The sequence below is a fragment of the Aethina tumida genome, chromosome 6, assembly GCF_024364675.1.
Source record: "Aethina tumida isolate Nest 87 chromosome 6, icAetTumi1.1, whole genome shotgun sequence".
NCBI lineage: Eukaryota > Metazoa > Arthropoda > Insecta > Coleoptera > Nitidulidae > Aethina > Aethina tumida.
Window position 1 is genome coordinate 13,520,688 of NC_065440.1, and position 13,892 is coordinate 13,534,579.

At 25.0% G+C, this 13,892-nt stretch overlaps 1 protein-coding gene across 1 annotated transcript in view; it reads left to right on the forward strand.

The window, feature by feature from the left end:
* LOC109603027 (uncharacterized) overlaps positions 1–13,892 on the forward strand; it is a 169,566-nt gene that overhangs the window by 65,640 nt on the left and 90,034 nt on the right. The gene's annotated exons all lie outside the window — the stretch shown is intronic.

Genomic DNA, 13,892 nt, shown 5'->3' on the forward strand with positions numbered 1-13,892 from the left:
AATGATAATTATGAAAGAAAAGAATATGATAATGACTATTATTCTCTCTTCTACAATTTTTGATGAGAATTGATGAAACACGTCAATCGTCCAAACTTATGATTTATTAATTATTATTCTCCTTCCTCTTATGTTTGAAAAGAATTATATGATATATGTCAATGAGATCTTAATACAAACTTCTCATTTCTAGTTATTATTCTCTTCCTGATGTTGATGTTTGATGAGAATTATAACAAACATGTCATTGAGATGATCGTCCAAAACTTTTGACTTACTAATTGCTATTCTTTGTCTTCCTATGACTGAGGAGAATTATATGACGTGTCACTGAGTTGATCTTCCAACTTCTAATTTTTTAACTATTATTCTCTCTCCACTGATATTTGTTAAAAATTATATGGAACGTGAGAATGAGTTGACAATGTCTGAAAATTTGGATTTAGTAGTTATTCTTGTATTCCTTATTATGTGTCATAAGAATTATAAAAATAAAAAAACATGATAATCAAAACTTCTTTGGCTATTGTTCTCTCTTCAATAATTTTTGATGTGAATTGATTGAACACGTCAATGAGATGATCATCCAAACTTATGACTTCTTAGTTATTATTCTCTTTCCTTTCATGTGTGTAGATAATTATATGAAACGTGTCAGTGAGATCTTGGTAGAAACTTCTCATTTATTAGTTATTATTATTCTCTTCCTCATAATGTTTAATGAGAGTTAGAAGAAACGAGTCATTGAGATTATTGTCCAAAACTTCTGACATATTAGTTTTTATTCTTTGTTCTCTTATGTCTAAATAGAATTATATGAAACGTGTCAATGATTTGATCATCCAACTTCTAATTTATTAGCTATTATTCTCTCTCCATTGATATTTGTTGAAAATTATATGGAACGTGAGAATGAGTTGACAATGTCTGAAAATTTGGATTTAGTAGTTATTCTTGTATTCCTTATTATGTTTCATAAGAATTATAAAAGAAAAAAACATGATAATAAGATGATCATCAAAGCTATTGTTCTCTCTTCAATAATTTTTGATGTGAATTGATGGAACACGTCAATGAAATGATCATCCAAACTTATGACTTCTTAGTTATTATTCTCTTTCCTCTTATATTTGTAGAGAATTATATGAAACGTGTCAGTGAGATCTTGGTAGAAACTTCTCATTTATTAGTTATTATTCTCTTCCTCATAATGTTTGATGAGAGTTAGAAGAAACGAGTCATTAAGATTATTGTCCAAAACTTCTGACATATTAGTTTTTATTCTTTGTTCTCTTATGTCTAAATAGAATTATATGAAACGTGTCAATGATTTGATCAATCAACTTCTAATTTATTAGCTATGATTCTCTTTCCACTGATATTTGTTGAAAATTATATGGAACGTGAGAATGAGTTGACAATGTCTGAATATTTGGATTTAGTAGTTATTCTTGTATTCCTTATTATGTTTCATAATAATTATAAAAGAAAAAAACATGATAATAAGATGATCATCAAAGCTATTGTTCTCTCTTCAATAATTTTTTATGTGAATTGATTGAACACGTCAATGAGATGATCATCCAAACTTATGACTTCTTAGTTATTATTCTCTTTCCTCTCATGTGTGTAGAGAATTATATGAAACGTGTCAGTGAGATCTTGGTAGAAACTTCTCATTTATTAGTTATTATTCTCTTCCTCATAATGTCTGATGAGAGTTAGAAGAAACGAGTCATTGAGATTATTGTCCAAAACTTCTGACATATTAGTTTTTATTCTTTGTTCTCTTATGTCTAAATAGAATTATATGAAACGTGTCAATGATTTGATCATCCAACTTCTAATTTATTAGCTATTATTCTCTCTCCACTGATATTTGTTGAAAATTATATGGTACGTGAGAATGAGTTGACAATGTCTGAAAATTTGGATATAGTAGTTATTCTTGTATTTCTTATTATGTTTCGTAAGAATTATAAAAGAAAAAACATGATAATGAGATGATCATCAAAACTTCTTTGGCTATTGTTCTTTCTTCAATAACTTTAGATGTGAATTGATTGAACACGTCAATGAGATGATCATCCAAACTTATGACTTCTTAGTTATTATTCTCTTTCCTCTTATATTTGTAGAGAATTATATGAAACGTGTCAGTGAGATCTTGGTAGAAACTTCTCATTTATTAGTTATTATTCTCTTCCTCATAATGTTTGATGAGAGTTAGAAGAAACGAGTCATTGAGATTATTGTCCAAAACTTCTGACATATTAGTTGTTATTCTTTGTTCTCTTATGTCTAAATAGAATTATATGAAACGTGTCAATGATTTGATCATCCAACTTCTAATTTATTAGCTATTATTCTCTCTCCACTGATATTTGATGAAAATTATATGAAACGTGAGAATGAGTTGACAATGTCTGAAAATTTGGATTTAGTAGTTATTCTTGTATTCTTTATTATGTTTCATAAGAATTATAAAAGAAAAAAACATGATAATAAGATGATCATCAAAGCTATTGTTCTCTCTTCAATAATTTTTGATGTGAATTGATTGAACACGTCAATGAGATGATCATCCAAACTTATGACTTCTTAGTTATTATTCTCTTTCCTCTTATATTTGTAGAGAATTATATGAAACGTGTCAGTGAGATCTTGGTAGAAACTTCTCATTTATTAGTTATTATTCTCTTCCTCATAATGTTTGATGAGAGTTAGAAGAAACGAGTCATTAAGATTATTGTCCAAAACTTCTGACATATTAGTTTTTATTCTTTGTTCTCTTTTGTCTGAATAGAATTATATGAAACGTGTCAATGATTTGATCATCCAACTTCTAATTTATTAGCTATTATTCTCTCTCCACTGATTTTTGTTGAAAATTATATGGAACATGAGAATGAGTTGACAATGTCTGAAAATTTGGATATAGTAGTTATTCTTGTATTTCTTATTATGTTTCGTAAGAATTATAAAAGAAAAAACATGATAATGAGATGATCATCAAAACTTCTTTGGCTATTGTTCTTTCTTCAATAACTTTAGATGTGAATTGATTGAACACGTCAATGAGATGATCATCCAAACTTATGACTTCTTAGTTATTATTCTCTTTCCTCTTATATTTGTAGAGAATTATATGAAACGTGTCAGTGAGATCTTGGTAGAAACTTCTCATTTATTAGTTATTATTCTCTTCCTCATAATGTTTGATGAGAGTTAGAAGAAACGAGTCATTGAGATTATTGTCCAAAACTTCTGACATATTAGTTGTTATTCTTTGTTCTCTTATGTCTAAATAGAATTATATGAAACGTGTCAATGATTTGATCATCCAACTTCTAATTTATTAGCTATTATTCTCTCTCCACTGATATTTGATGAAAATTATATGAAACGTGAGAATGAGTTGACAATGTCTGAAAATTTGGATTTAGTAGTTATTCTTGTATTCTTTATTATGTTTCATAAGAATTATAAAAGAAAAAAACATGATAATAAGATGATCATCAAAGCTATTGTTCTCTCTTCAATAACTTTTGATGTGAATTGATTGAACACGTCAATGAGATGATCATCCAAGCTTATGACTTCTTAGTTATTATTCTCTTTCCTCTCATGTGTGTAGAGAATTATATGAAACGTGCCAGTGAGATCTTGGTAGAAACTTCTCATTTATTAGTTATTATTCTCTTCCTCATAATATTTGATGAGAGTTAGAAGAAACGAGTCATTGAGATTATTGTCCAAAACTTTTGACATATTAGTTGTTATTCTTTGTTCTCTTTTGTCTGAATAGAATTATATGAAACGTGTCAATGATATGATCATCCAACTTTTAATTTATTAGCTATTATTCTCTCTCCACTAATATTTGTTGAAAATTATATGGAACGTGAGAATGAGTTGACAATGTCTGAAAATTTGGATTTAGTAGTTATTCTTGTATTCCTTATTATGTTTCATAAGAATTATAAAAGAAAAAACATGATAATGAGATGATCATCAAAACTTCTTTGGCTATTGTTCTCTATTCAATAATTTTTGATGTGAATTGATGGAACACGTCAATGAGATGATCATCCAAGCTTATGACTTCTTAGTTATTATTCTCTTTTCTCTCATGTGTGTAGATAATTATATGAAACGTGTCAGTGAGATCTTGGTAGAAACTTTTCATTTATTAGTTATTATTATTCTCTTCCTCATAATGTTTGATGAGAGTTAGAAGAAACGAGTCATTGAGATTATTGTCCAAAACTTCTGACATATTAGTTTTTATTCTTTGTTCTCTTATGTCTAAATAGAATTATATGAAACGTGTCAATGATTTGATCATCCAACTTCTAATTTATTAGCTATTATTCTCTCTCCACTGATATTTGTTGAAAATTATATGGTACGTGAGAATGAGTTGACAATGTCTGAAAATTTGGATTTAGTAGTTATTCTTGTATTCCTTATTATGTTTCATAAGAATTATAAAAGAAAAAAACATGATAATGAGATGATCATCAAAACTTCTTTGGCTATTGTTCTCTCTTCAATAACTTTTGATGTGAATTGATTGAACATGTCAATGAGATGATCATCGAAACTTATGACTTCTTAGTTATTATTCTCTTTCCTCTTATATTTGTAGAGAATTATATGAAACGTGTCAGTGAGATCTTGGTAGAAACTTCTCATTTATTAGTTATTATTCTCTTCCTCATAATGTTTGATGAGAGATAGAAGAAACGAATCATTGAGATTATTGTCCAAAACTTCTGACATATTAGTTTTTATTCTTTGTTCTCTTATGTCTAAATAGAATTATATGAAACGTGTCAATGAGTTGATCATCCAACTTCTAATTTATTAACTGTTATTTTCTCTGCACTGATATTTGATTTTAGATGACAATAATTGAAATTTCTGATTTATTATTTTTTATCCCATTAAACTTATTTAAAAAAGTAGAAAATTGGTTGTGTGATTCAACAGGTTGATAGTTAATGAAAAAGAAAAAAAAAACAATGTGACCATCAATGAATAAACCGATGAGGAAGTGCGGTCCGGGCGTGTGCGTACCTAAACTACCTGTCGGCATGGCCCGACTAATTGGGGTATTAGGTGACAAAACGACAGAACGGCCCTGACCATCCGATGCCGGCGCTAGCGGTGCACAATCGACGCAAATGAGATTATCATCGTTGTTGCCCCCTCGTTTCACTTTTGCTCATGTCCGGCACGAGATGCGACCATCTCCTCTTACAATTTCTTTGTTGGGGTGATGAAATTTCATCAATGAAATTCAAGTCGATATCCTTTTTAATTGGTGAATTTATTTAGTAATAAAAGAGAATTTACATTTCATTTTTATTACATTAATTTTTTGAAATTTTCTCGAATTAATGGGATTAAATATTTAATGGTTTGTTTGTTTTTAATTAACGAGCTGTTCCACCAAAAATCTGAATCCGTAATTAATTATATGCGAATTCTATTTTTAAACCGTTTAATACACATTTTATGACGATGTTGATGTTTTTTTTTGCTACGATTAATCCGAACAACGTTGTAAATTTAGCTGATGCCTATATTTTAATATGGAAATAGGAGAATTTAATTAATTAATCGAAAAATTTACGAAACTTTGTGCCTCCGGACATCATTTTAACACGGTTTAATTAGAATCGTTTTTGATGTCGAAAATCACATGTTTTCGTATGGGTTAATTAATAAATTTTACAATTTCCTGTTAAGTTTTGGTCGAACATATGTTTTAAAATAGCAATATGTTGAAAAATTATAAGAAATTTATTCGAATTTTATTAAAGAATGGCTGGAATATGCAATTAATTATAATTAATTTGCCATATTATTATTTTATAATATATATTTAATAAATTTTTGTATAAATATTAATGTTAATGGAATTTTAGAAATTGGAGTTTATAATTTTAGTATTTTTTGATGATATTTATAAGAGAATACATAATAAATAAAGACATTTTAAAATTCTATGATTGTCTTTTGTTTACAAAAGTGTATAAAGAAATAATAATTTTAATATTCTCTGATAATATTTATAAGAGAATAACCAATCAGTTATCAAGGAATTTGTGATAATTCAATATTGAAGAATTTTTTATACAGATTTAAACAATTATTCATGTTTAAGGAAGACTTTTTGAAAGAATTAGCTGTCAAACCAATAAATTTATAAGAGAATACACAATAAATATAATCCATTTTAAATTTCTATTATTGTCTTTTGTTATTATTTATAAAAATTTAAATTTTATTTACTTGTTATAGTATGTCTTAGATTTCTACCAAAGTTTTAGAATTTGGAGATGATAATTTTAATATTCTTTGATAAAATTTATAAGAGAATAACCAGTCAGTTTTCAAACAATTAGTGATCATTCAATATTGAAGAATTTTTTATACAGATTTAAACAATTATTCATGTTTAAGGAAGACTTTTTGAAAGAATTAGCTGTCAAACTAATAAATTTATAAGAGAATACACAATAAATATAATACAATTTAAATTTCTATGATTGTATTTTGTTATTATTTATAAAAATCTAAATTTTATTTACTGGTTATAATACTTGATAAATTTGTACTAGAGTTTTAGAATTTGGAGATGATAATTTTAATATTCTTTGATAATATTTATAAGAGAATAACCAGTCAGTTATCAAGGAATTTGTAATCATTCAATATTGAAGAATTTTTATACAGATTTAAACAATTATTCACGTTTAAGGAAGACTTTTTGGAAGACTTAGCTGACAAACCAATAAATTTATAAGAGAATACATAATAAATATAACCCATTTTATGATTGTCTTATAGTATTTCTTAGATTTGTACCAAAGTTTTAGAATTTGGAGAGGATAATTTTAATATTCTTTGATAATATTTATAAGAGAATAACCAGTCAGTTATCAAGGAATTTGTGATCATTCAATGTTGAAGAATTTTTTACACAGATTTAAACAATTATTCATGTTTAAGGAAGACTTTTTGGAAGACTTAGCTGTGAAACCAATAAGCTTATAAGAGAATACACAATAAATATAATACATTTTAAATGTCTATGATTGTTTTTAGTCATTATTTATAAAAATATTAATCTTTTTACTGGTTATTTTATTTATTATATTGGTACTAGAGATTTTGGAGTTGATAATTTTAGTTTTTGTTGATGATATTTATAAGAGAATAACTGTCAGTTATCAGATAATTCCTAATAAATTTTCATAGATTCTGTTTTGTGATAAAGTATATATTATATAAATATGTTCTAATTTTTTTATTTAAATTCATTCAAAATTGAAGATTTTTTTAATGAGAATTATAAGAGAAATATGTGAAGTATAAAAAATATCTCAACCAATTACTTACGTTTTTTTTTTCAATTTATTTATTTATATATTTGCGTAGATTTAAAACATAATTGTTCATATATTAAGGGAGACTCATTAGAAACATAATCTGACAAACCATTAATTTTATAAGAGAATACAAAAAATTGGTGGTTGTCTTAAGTTATCATTTATAAAAATATAAATTTTATTTTCTGGTTACAGTATTTGTTATATTTGTATCAGAGTTTTAGAATTCGAAGTTGATAATTTTATTATTCGTTGATGATGTTTATAAGAGAATAACAGTCAATTATCAAAATATTTCTAATGAATAATTTTCAAATATTCTATATTCTGTGTGAAATTGTTTTAATATTATTAGTACTATTTATAAAATTACACTAATGCCTTTATTTTTATTTATATAAATCTAATTATGTGTATTATATATCAGAGAATAATTAATAATTTTTAGAATTATATGTTGTTGTTTGAGTCGAACACATGTTTTACAATATATACAAGAATGGCTTGAATACATAATTAATTACAATTTGTTTGCTACATAATTGTTAATATTTAAATTTAAATAATAAAAATAATTTTTTTTTAAATAGAATATTCTTAGTAAGAAATTCACACATAATTTAAAATTTATATTTGACACAAGGGTAACATTTCATGATACATATTTTCCCCAAAATTACCTTTATATAGGCACAAATTGCTCTCATTCTAATTTTTTTACAAGAACCCACTTATACTTAAAAAAACAAGATCAAATAAATACATTAACCCAATGTGTTGACACTTCAAAAATAGCCATCGATTGAGAAACGCAAAAAAACTACCATCCCTTAATAATCACCAAATAATAGGTCTTTTTTTAAGGAAAAAAAGTTGACCGCATGCAAATCGAACGGATTTCTCGAGCGGTGGTCGCAAATAATAACATCACGACGTGATAAATTGTCCGGTGTTTGGACAACCGATAAGGATAATGTCCTTCGGGTCCATTGTGTCGATTCTCGAGTGACGCTGACCCCACTGGCAACGTCTCAATAGGTGGTATCCGGACTCCGGTCGTACGAACCGACCGTTTAATTTGCATTTACCCGAAAACGGTGAAAAAAATCAACATTTTTTAAGGGCTACGCTTTTTTCCCGGCATTTAATCCAATCGAACGTTTTGACGTTATAAATCTGGATTTGGGTGCGGGGTCGAAGCGGTTCTCAGGGCTTCGGCGGAGAGGTATTTCTGAACCGTGTAATTTTCGTTCGTCCTTCTTCGTGGATTACATAAATTCCTTGTTTTCATTTTATTTGGGTGTATCGTACGTTCGGACGATATTGAATTTCTTACCAAAGTAAACACACCTTTTTACCTGTCGGTCCAGGTGACGCAACCTAATCCTTCGTCCGTACAAACAATCCTTTCCTCATATGCGAAAAACCAACCCCTTTTTACCCAGATGTGCGTGTGTGCGTACCAAAAGGGAAAAAAACGTAAAAAAACATTTGCATTTTTTTACCTGTCGCCGCTTCCGCTTTTTTACTTTCCCCGGGCGCAAGAAAGGGTGAACGGCGTCTCAGGTATAGGTTCAGGTACGCGACACGGATGTGTGAAACATCGATACTTTTTTTGCGTGCGCGATGTGAGAACGTAATTTGGTGGCCGAAAAGGTTTCTCATGAATTACGATCTTTTTGTGTTAAAAAAAAGGAAAAGGGTAAATAAAAGTTTCAAATGATCGAAAGTGTTTTTATTAGGGGTAAATACAAGAATTGTGGGAACTTCAATCTTCTACTAATGATTAAATATACAATTTTTCCGTAATTGTAAACCATATTTTCGTAAGATAACATTAAAAAAATATATGTTTTAATGGATAATTTATTAGTACGTTATTTAATTGACACAAATGATTATTAGGAAATATTCAAGAAAATTAATGCTAATACGAATAGTTTAATGAATAATTTATTAATATATTCTTTAATTGGTGCACTTGATTATTAATAATATTGAATAAAATTAATACTGTGTCCTCCAAAGTTTTCTCAAAGATTCAATTTAAAGAATAATATATGAATAATTTAATGAATAATTTATTAATATATTTTTTAATTGCTGCAAATGATTATTAATAATATTGAATAAAATTAATACTGTGTCCTCCAAAATTTTCTCAAAGATTCAATTTAAAAAATAAATACGAATATTTTAATGAATAATTTATTATATATCTTTTAATTGCTGCAAATGATTATTAATAATATTCAATAAAATTAATTTTGTGTCCACCAAAGTTTTCTCAAAGATTCAATTTAAAATATAAACACGAATAATTTAATGAATAATTTATTAATATATTCTTTAATTGCTGCAAATGATTATTAATAATTTTCAATGAAATGAATACTGTGTCCTCCAAAGATTTCTCAAAGATTCAATTTAAAAAATAAATACGAATATTTTAATGAATAATTTATTATATATCACTTAATTGCTGCAAATGATTATTAATAATATTCAATAAAATTAATACTGTATCCTCCAAATTTTTCTCAAAGATTCAATTTAAAATATAAATGCGAATAATTTATTAATATATTCTTTAATTTCTTCAATTGATTACTAACAATATTCTATAAAATTAATACTGCGTCCACAAGTTTTCTTAAAGATTCAATTTAACATATGAATACGAATAATTTAATGAATAATTTATTAATATATTCTTTAATTGCTCCAAATGATTATTAACAATATTCAATAAAAGTAATGTGTCCTCCAAAGTTTTCTTAAAAATTCAATTTAAAATATAAATACGAATAATTTAATGAATAATTTATTAATATATTCTTTAATTTCTGCAATTGATTACTAACAATAATCCATAAAATTAATACTGCGTCCACAAAAGTTTTCTTAAAGATTCAATTTAACATATAAATACGAATAATTTAATGCATAATTTATTAATATATTCTTTAATTGCTGCAAATAATTACTAATAATATTCAGTAAAATTAATAATGTGTCCTTCAAAGTTTTCTCAAAGTTTCAATTTAAAAAATAAATACGAATAGTTTAATGAATAATTTATTAATATATTCTTTAATTGTTGCAAGTGATTATTAACAATATTCAATAAAGTTAATATTGTGTCCTCCAAAGTTTTCTGAAAGATTCAATTTAAAATATAAATACGAATAGTTTAATGAATAATTTATTAATATTCTCTTTAATTGCTAAAGATGATTATTAACAATATGAATAATTTATTAATATACTCTTTAATTGTTGAAGATGATTATTAACAGTATTCAATAAAAATAATATTGTGTCCTCCAAAGTTTTCTCAAAGATTCAATTTAAAATATGAATACGAATAGTTTAATGAATAATTTATTAATATTCTCTTTAATTGCTGAAGATGATTATTAACAATATTCAATAAAATTAATAGTGTGTCCTCCAAAGTTTTCTGACAGATTCGATTTAAAATATAAATACGAATAATTTAATGAATAATTTATTAATATATTCTTTAATTTGCTGCAATGATTATTAACAATATTCAATAAAATTAATTCTGTGCCTTCCAATGTTTTCTCAAAGATTCAATAAATATAAATACGAATAATTTAATGAATAATTTATTAATATATTCTTTAATTGGTGCAAATGATTATTAACAATAAAATTAATACTGCGTTTTTCAAAGTTTTCCCAAAGATTTAATTTAAAATATTTTTACCAATAGTTTAATGAATAATAATATATAATAAATGACTTTAACAATATTAATAATAATAAAATAAAACTGCACCTTCTAAAGTTTTCTCATACTCTTTAAAATACAAATAAAAATATTTTAATGAATAATAAATACATGCTCTATTTGCTATACAGGAATATAAACAACTTTTAAAAAAATTAAAACTGTGTTCCCCACAGTTTTGGATATTGGATATTTTTTTAAGTACTGACATCTATTAATAATATTGAATAAAATAAGAAATGTGACCCCAGCCCAACGAAATAATACGCTGGCAAAAAAGGGTTTTCTCATGACCTTTCTCGCCGAAAAAAAAAAAAAATGAAGAATACTTAAAATATTTTTTTTTAATTTGGACGGTCGAAAAAACGGTTCCATAAAGAAATATAAAAAAAGGTAAGATGCCCCCCCGTTGCGGTGGATTCCTTTGTGCCCCGGCTAATGTGTTGGGCAGGGTGTCAATGACTCGACAAAAGGCGACGAAAGCCACCCTGGTCAGAGCACAAACACATTGTCCCACTTAACGGGCAAGTCAAAACATTGATGACCCAATTTGCATGGCCATAAATCCATAAATTCACAAAACTGACCCATTTTTAAGGATTCTGTTTTGTGTGGGTCAAGCACCAATTGGTAAAAATTAGCTTTCTCATAAAACTTATTCTCCCCTATTTTTTTTTTCAGTTTTTTTTTTATAACGCTTAAATTTGATATTAATACCAATTTTATTTTTATTTATTACATATATTTTAAATAAGAAGTTCAATGAATTATTTCATTAAAAATGTGGGAAATATTTGTTAAGTATATTCAAACATTATTTTTCTCATACAACACATTTACATATGCTAAATTTCGGTTATATTTCTCCCCTTAAGTTAAAAAACAGGTAAACAAACACAATAAAAAAATTGCGTAGCTTTTTTACCTGAAGGGTTGTCTGATATACAACACCCCATAAAAAAGTCGCTAATGATCTTCAGGTTTGATCGATCGTGCCGGTGATTGATTATGTTTTCGATAATTGCTGTTTCGAGTGGAAAAATGGGTTTTATGGGAAAAAAATCGTGACGATTGTGAGAAATGGGAATAAAATTCGTTATATTAAAATCTATAATGGAGTTCATTTAAATTTTTAACGAAGACATTTTTTTAATTTAATTTATTTTTTATTTATATTAAAAAAACTTAAATAAATATTGAAATTAAAATACAAAATGGTCATTAATTATATTAATAAAAAATATATAAATTTTGTTTATAATTAAAAATATTTTTAATGTTAATTGTAATCATTAAAATATTTAATATTAATTTTAAAAAAATTAACAAAAATTATAATAAAATGTCTGTGGTAAATTATGATAAATTTTAAAATTATTAATATATATGTTATATATATTTGCATTCTTAATTTATAATTTTAATAATAATGTCAAGGTCAAGAGTTAATAAACAGTAAAAAAACAATTCTTAAAAATTTATTATTACTTAGCAATTTCGATTAATAAATATTAGTTTTAGGAATTTATACAATAAATACATATTTTTAAATATTTATAATAGTTTCTAATTTATTATTTTAAATGTTAAGTCATGTTTAAATATTTAAATTAGGCATTATATTAATTGTGATCAATAAAATATTATTTTGTAAGGAACACGAAAAAGATAATTTCAGTTAATTTATGTTAAACAAAAAAATCAAGAATTTTTACAATTTAAAATATTTAAAATAATGATAATATAAAATGTAAAAATAAATAGTTTATAACAAAATATAAATATTTATTATATTAGTGCTAATTTTTAATGATAATCAAATATTTCTAAAATAATTTGAGTCAATTTATATTAAATAATTAAAATTTTCAAGAATTTCAACAATTTAAACTACTTAAAATAATAATTAACAAACGATCTCAAAAATAATGTTTTCAAATAAACAAATAATTAATAACCAAATATTTGTGTGATAAATTTTGTAAGATTTTAATTTTTGTTAATATTTCTAAAATAATTTGAGTCAATTTATATTAAATAATGAAATTTTCAAAAATTTCAACAATTTAAAATAATAATTTTATTAATGGTGATATCAAAAATACTATTTTGAAATAAATAAATAATATATAAGAAAATGTTTCTCTGGTAAATTTTGTAAGACTTTAATTTTTCTTATTATTTCTAGTTTATATTTTTTATCAACATTAATTGATTTCTAAAAATAATCAAATATTTGATATTTGAATTTGAATATTGAGTCAGTTTATATAAAATAATGAAATTTTCAAGAATTTCAACAATTTAAACTACATAAAATGATAATTTTTACAAATAATAAATAATTTATAACAAAATATTTCTGTGATAAATTTTGTAAGATTTCAATTTTTCTTAATATTTCTGGTGTATATTTTTTATATTTATGCCAATTTCTAAAAATAATCAACTATTTCTGAGTCAATTAATAATTCTGAGTCAATAAAAATTTTTAAGAGTTTCAACAATTTAAACTACTTAAAATATTAATTTTGTTAATGGTGATCTCAAAAATAATGTTTGGAAAAAAATAATTTATTAAAAAATATTTCTATGGTATATTTTGTAAGATTTTAATTTTTCTTAATATTTCTGGTGTATAGTTTTTCTATTAATGTTGATTTCTAAAAATAATCAAATATTTTTAAAATAATTTGAGTCAATTTATATTAAATAATGAAATTTTGAAG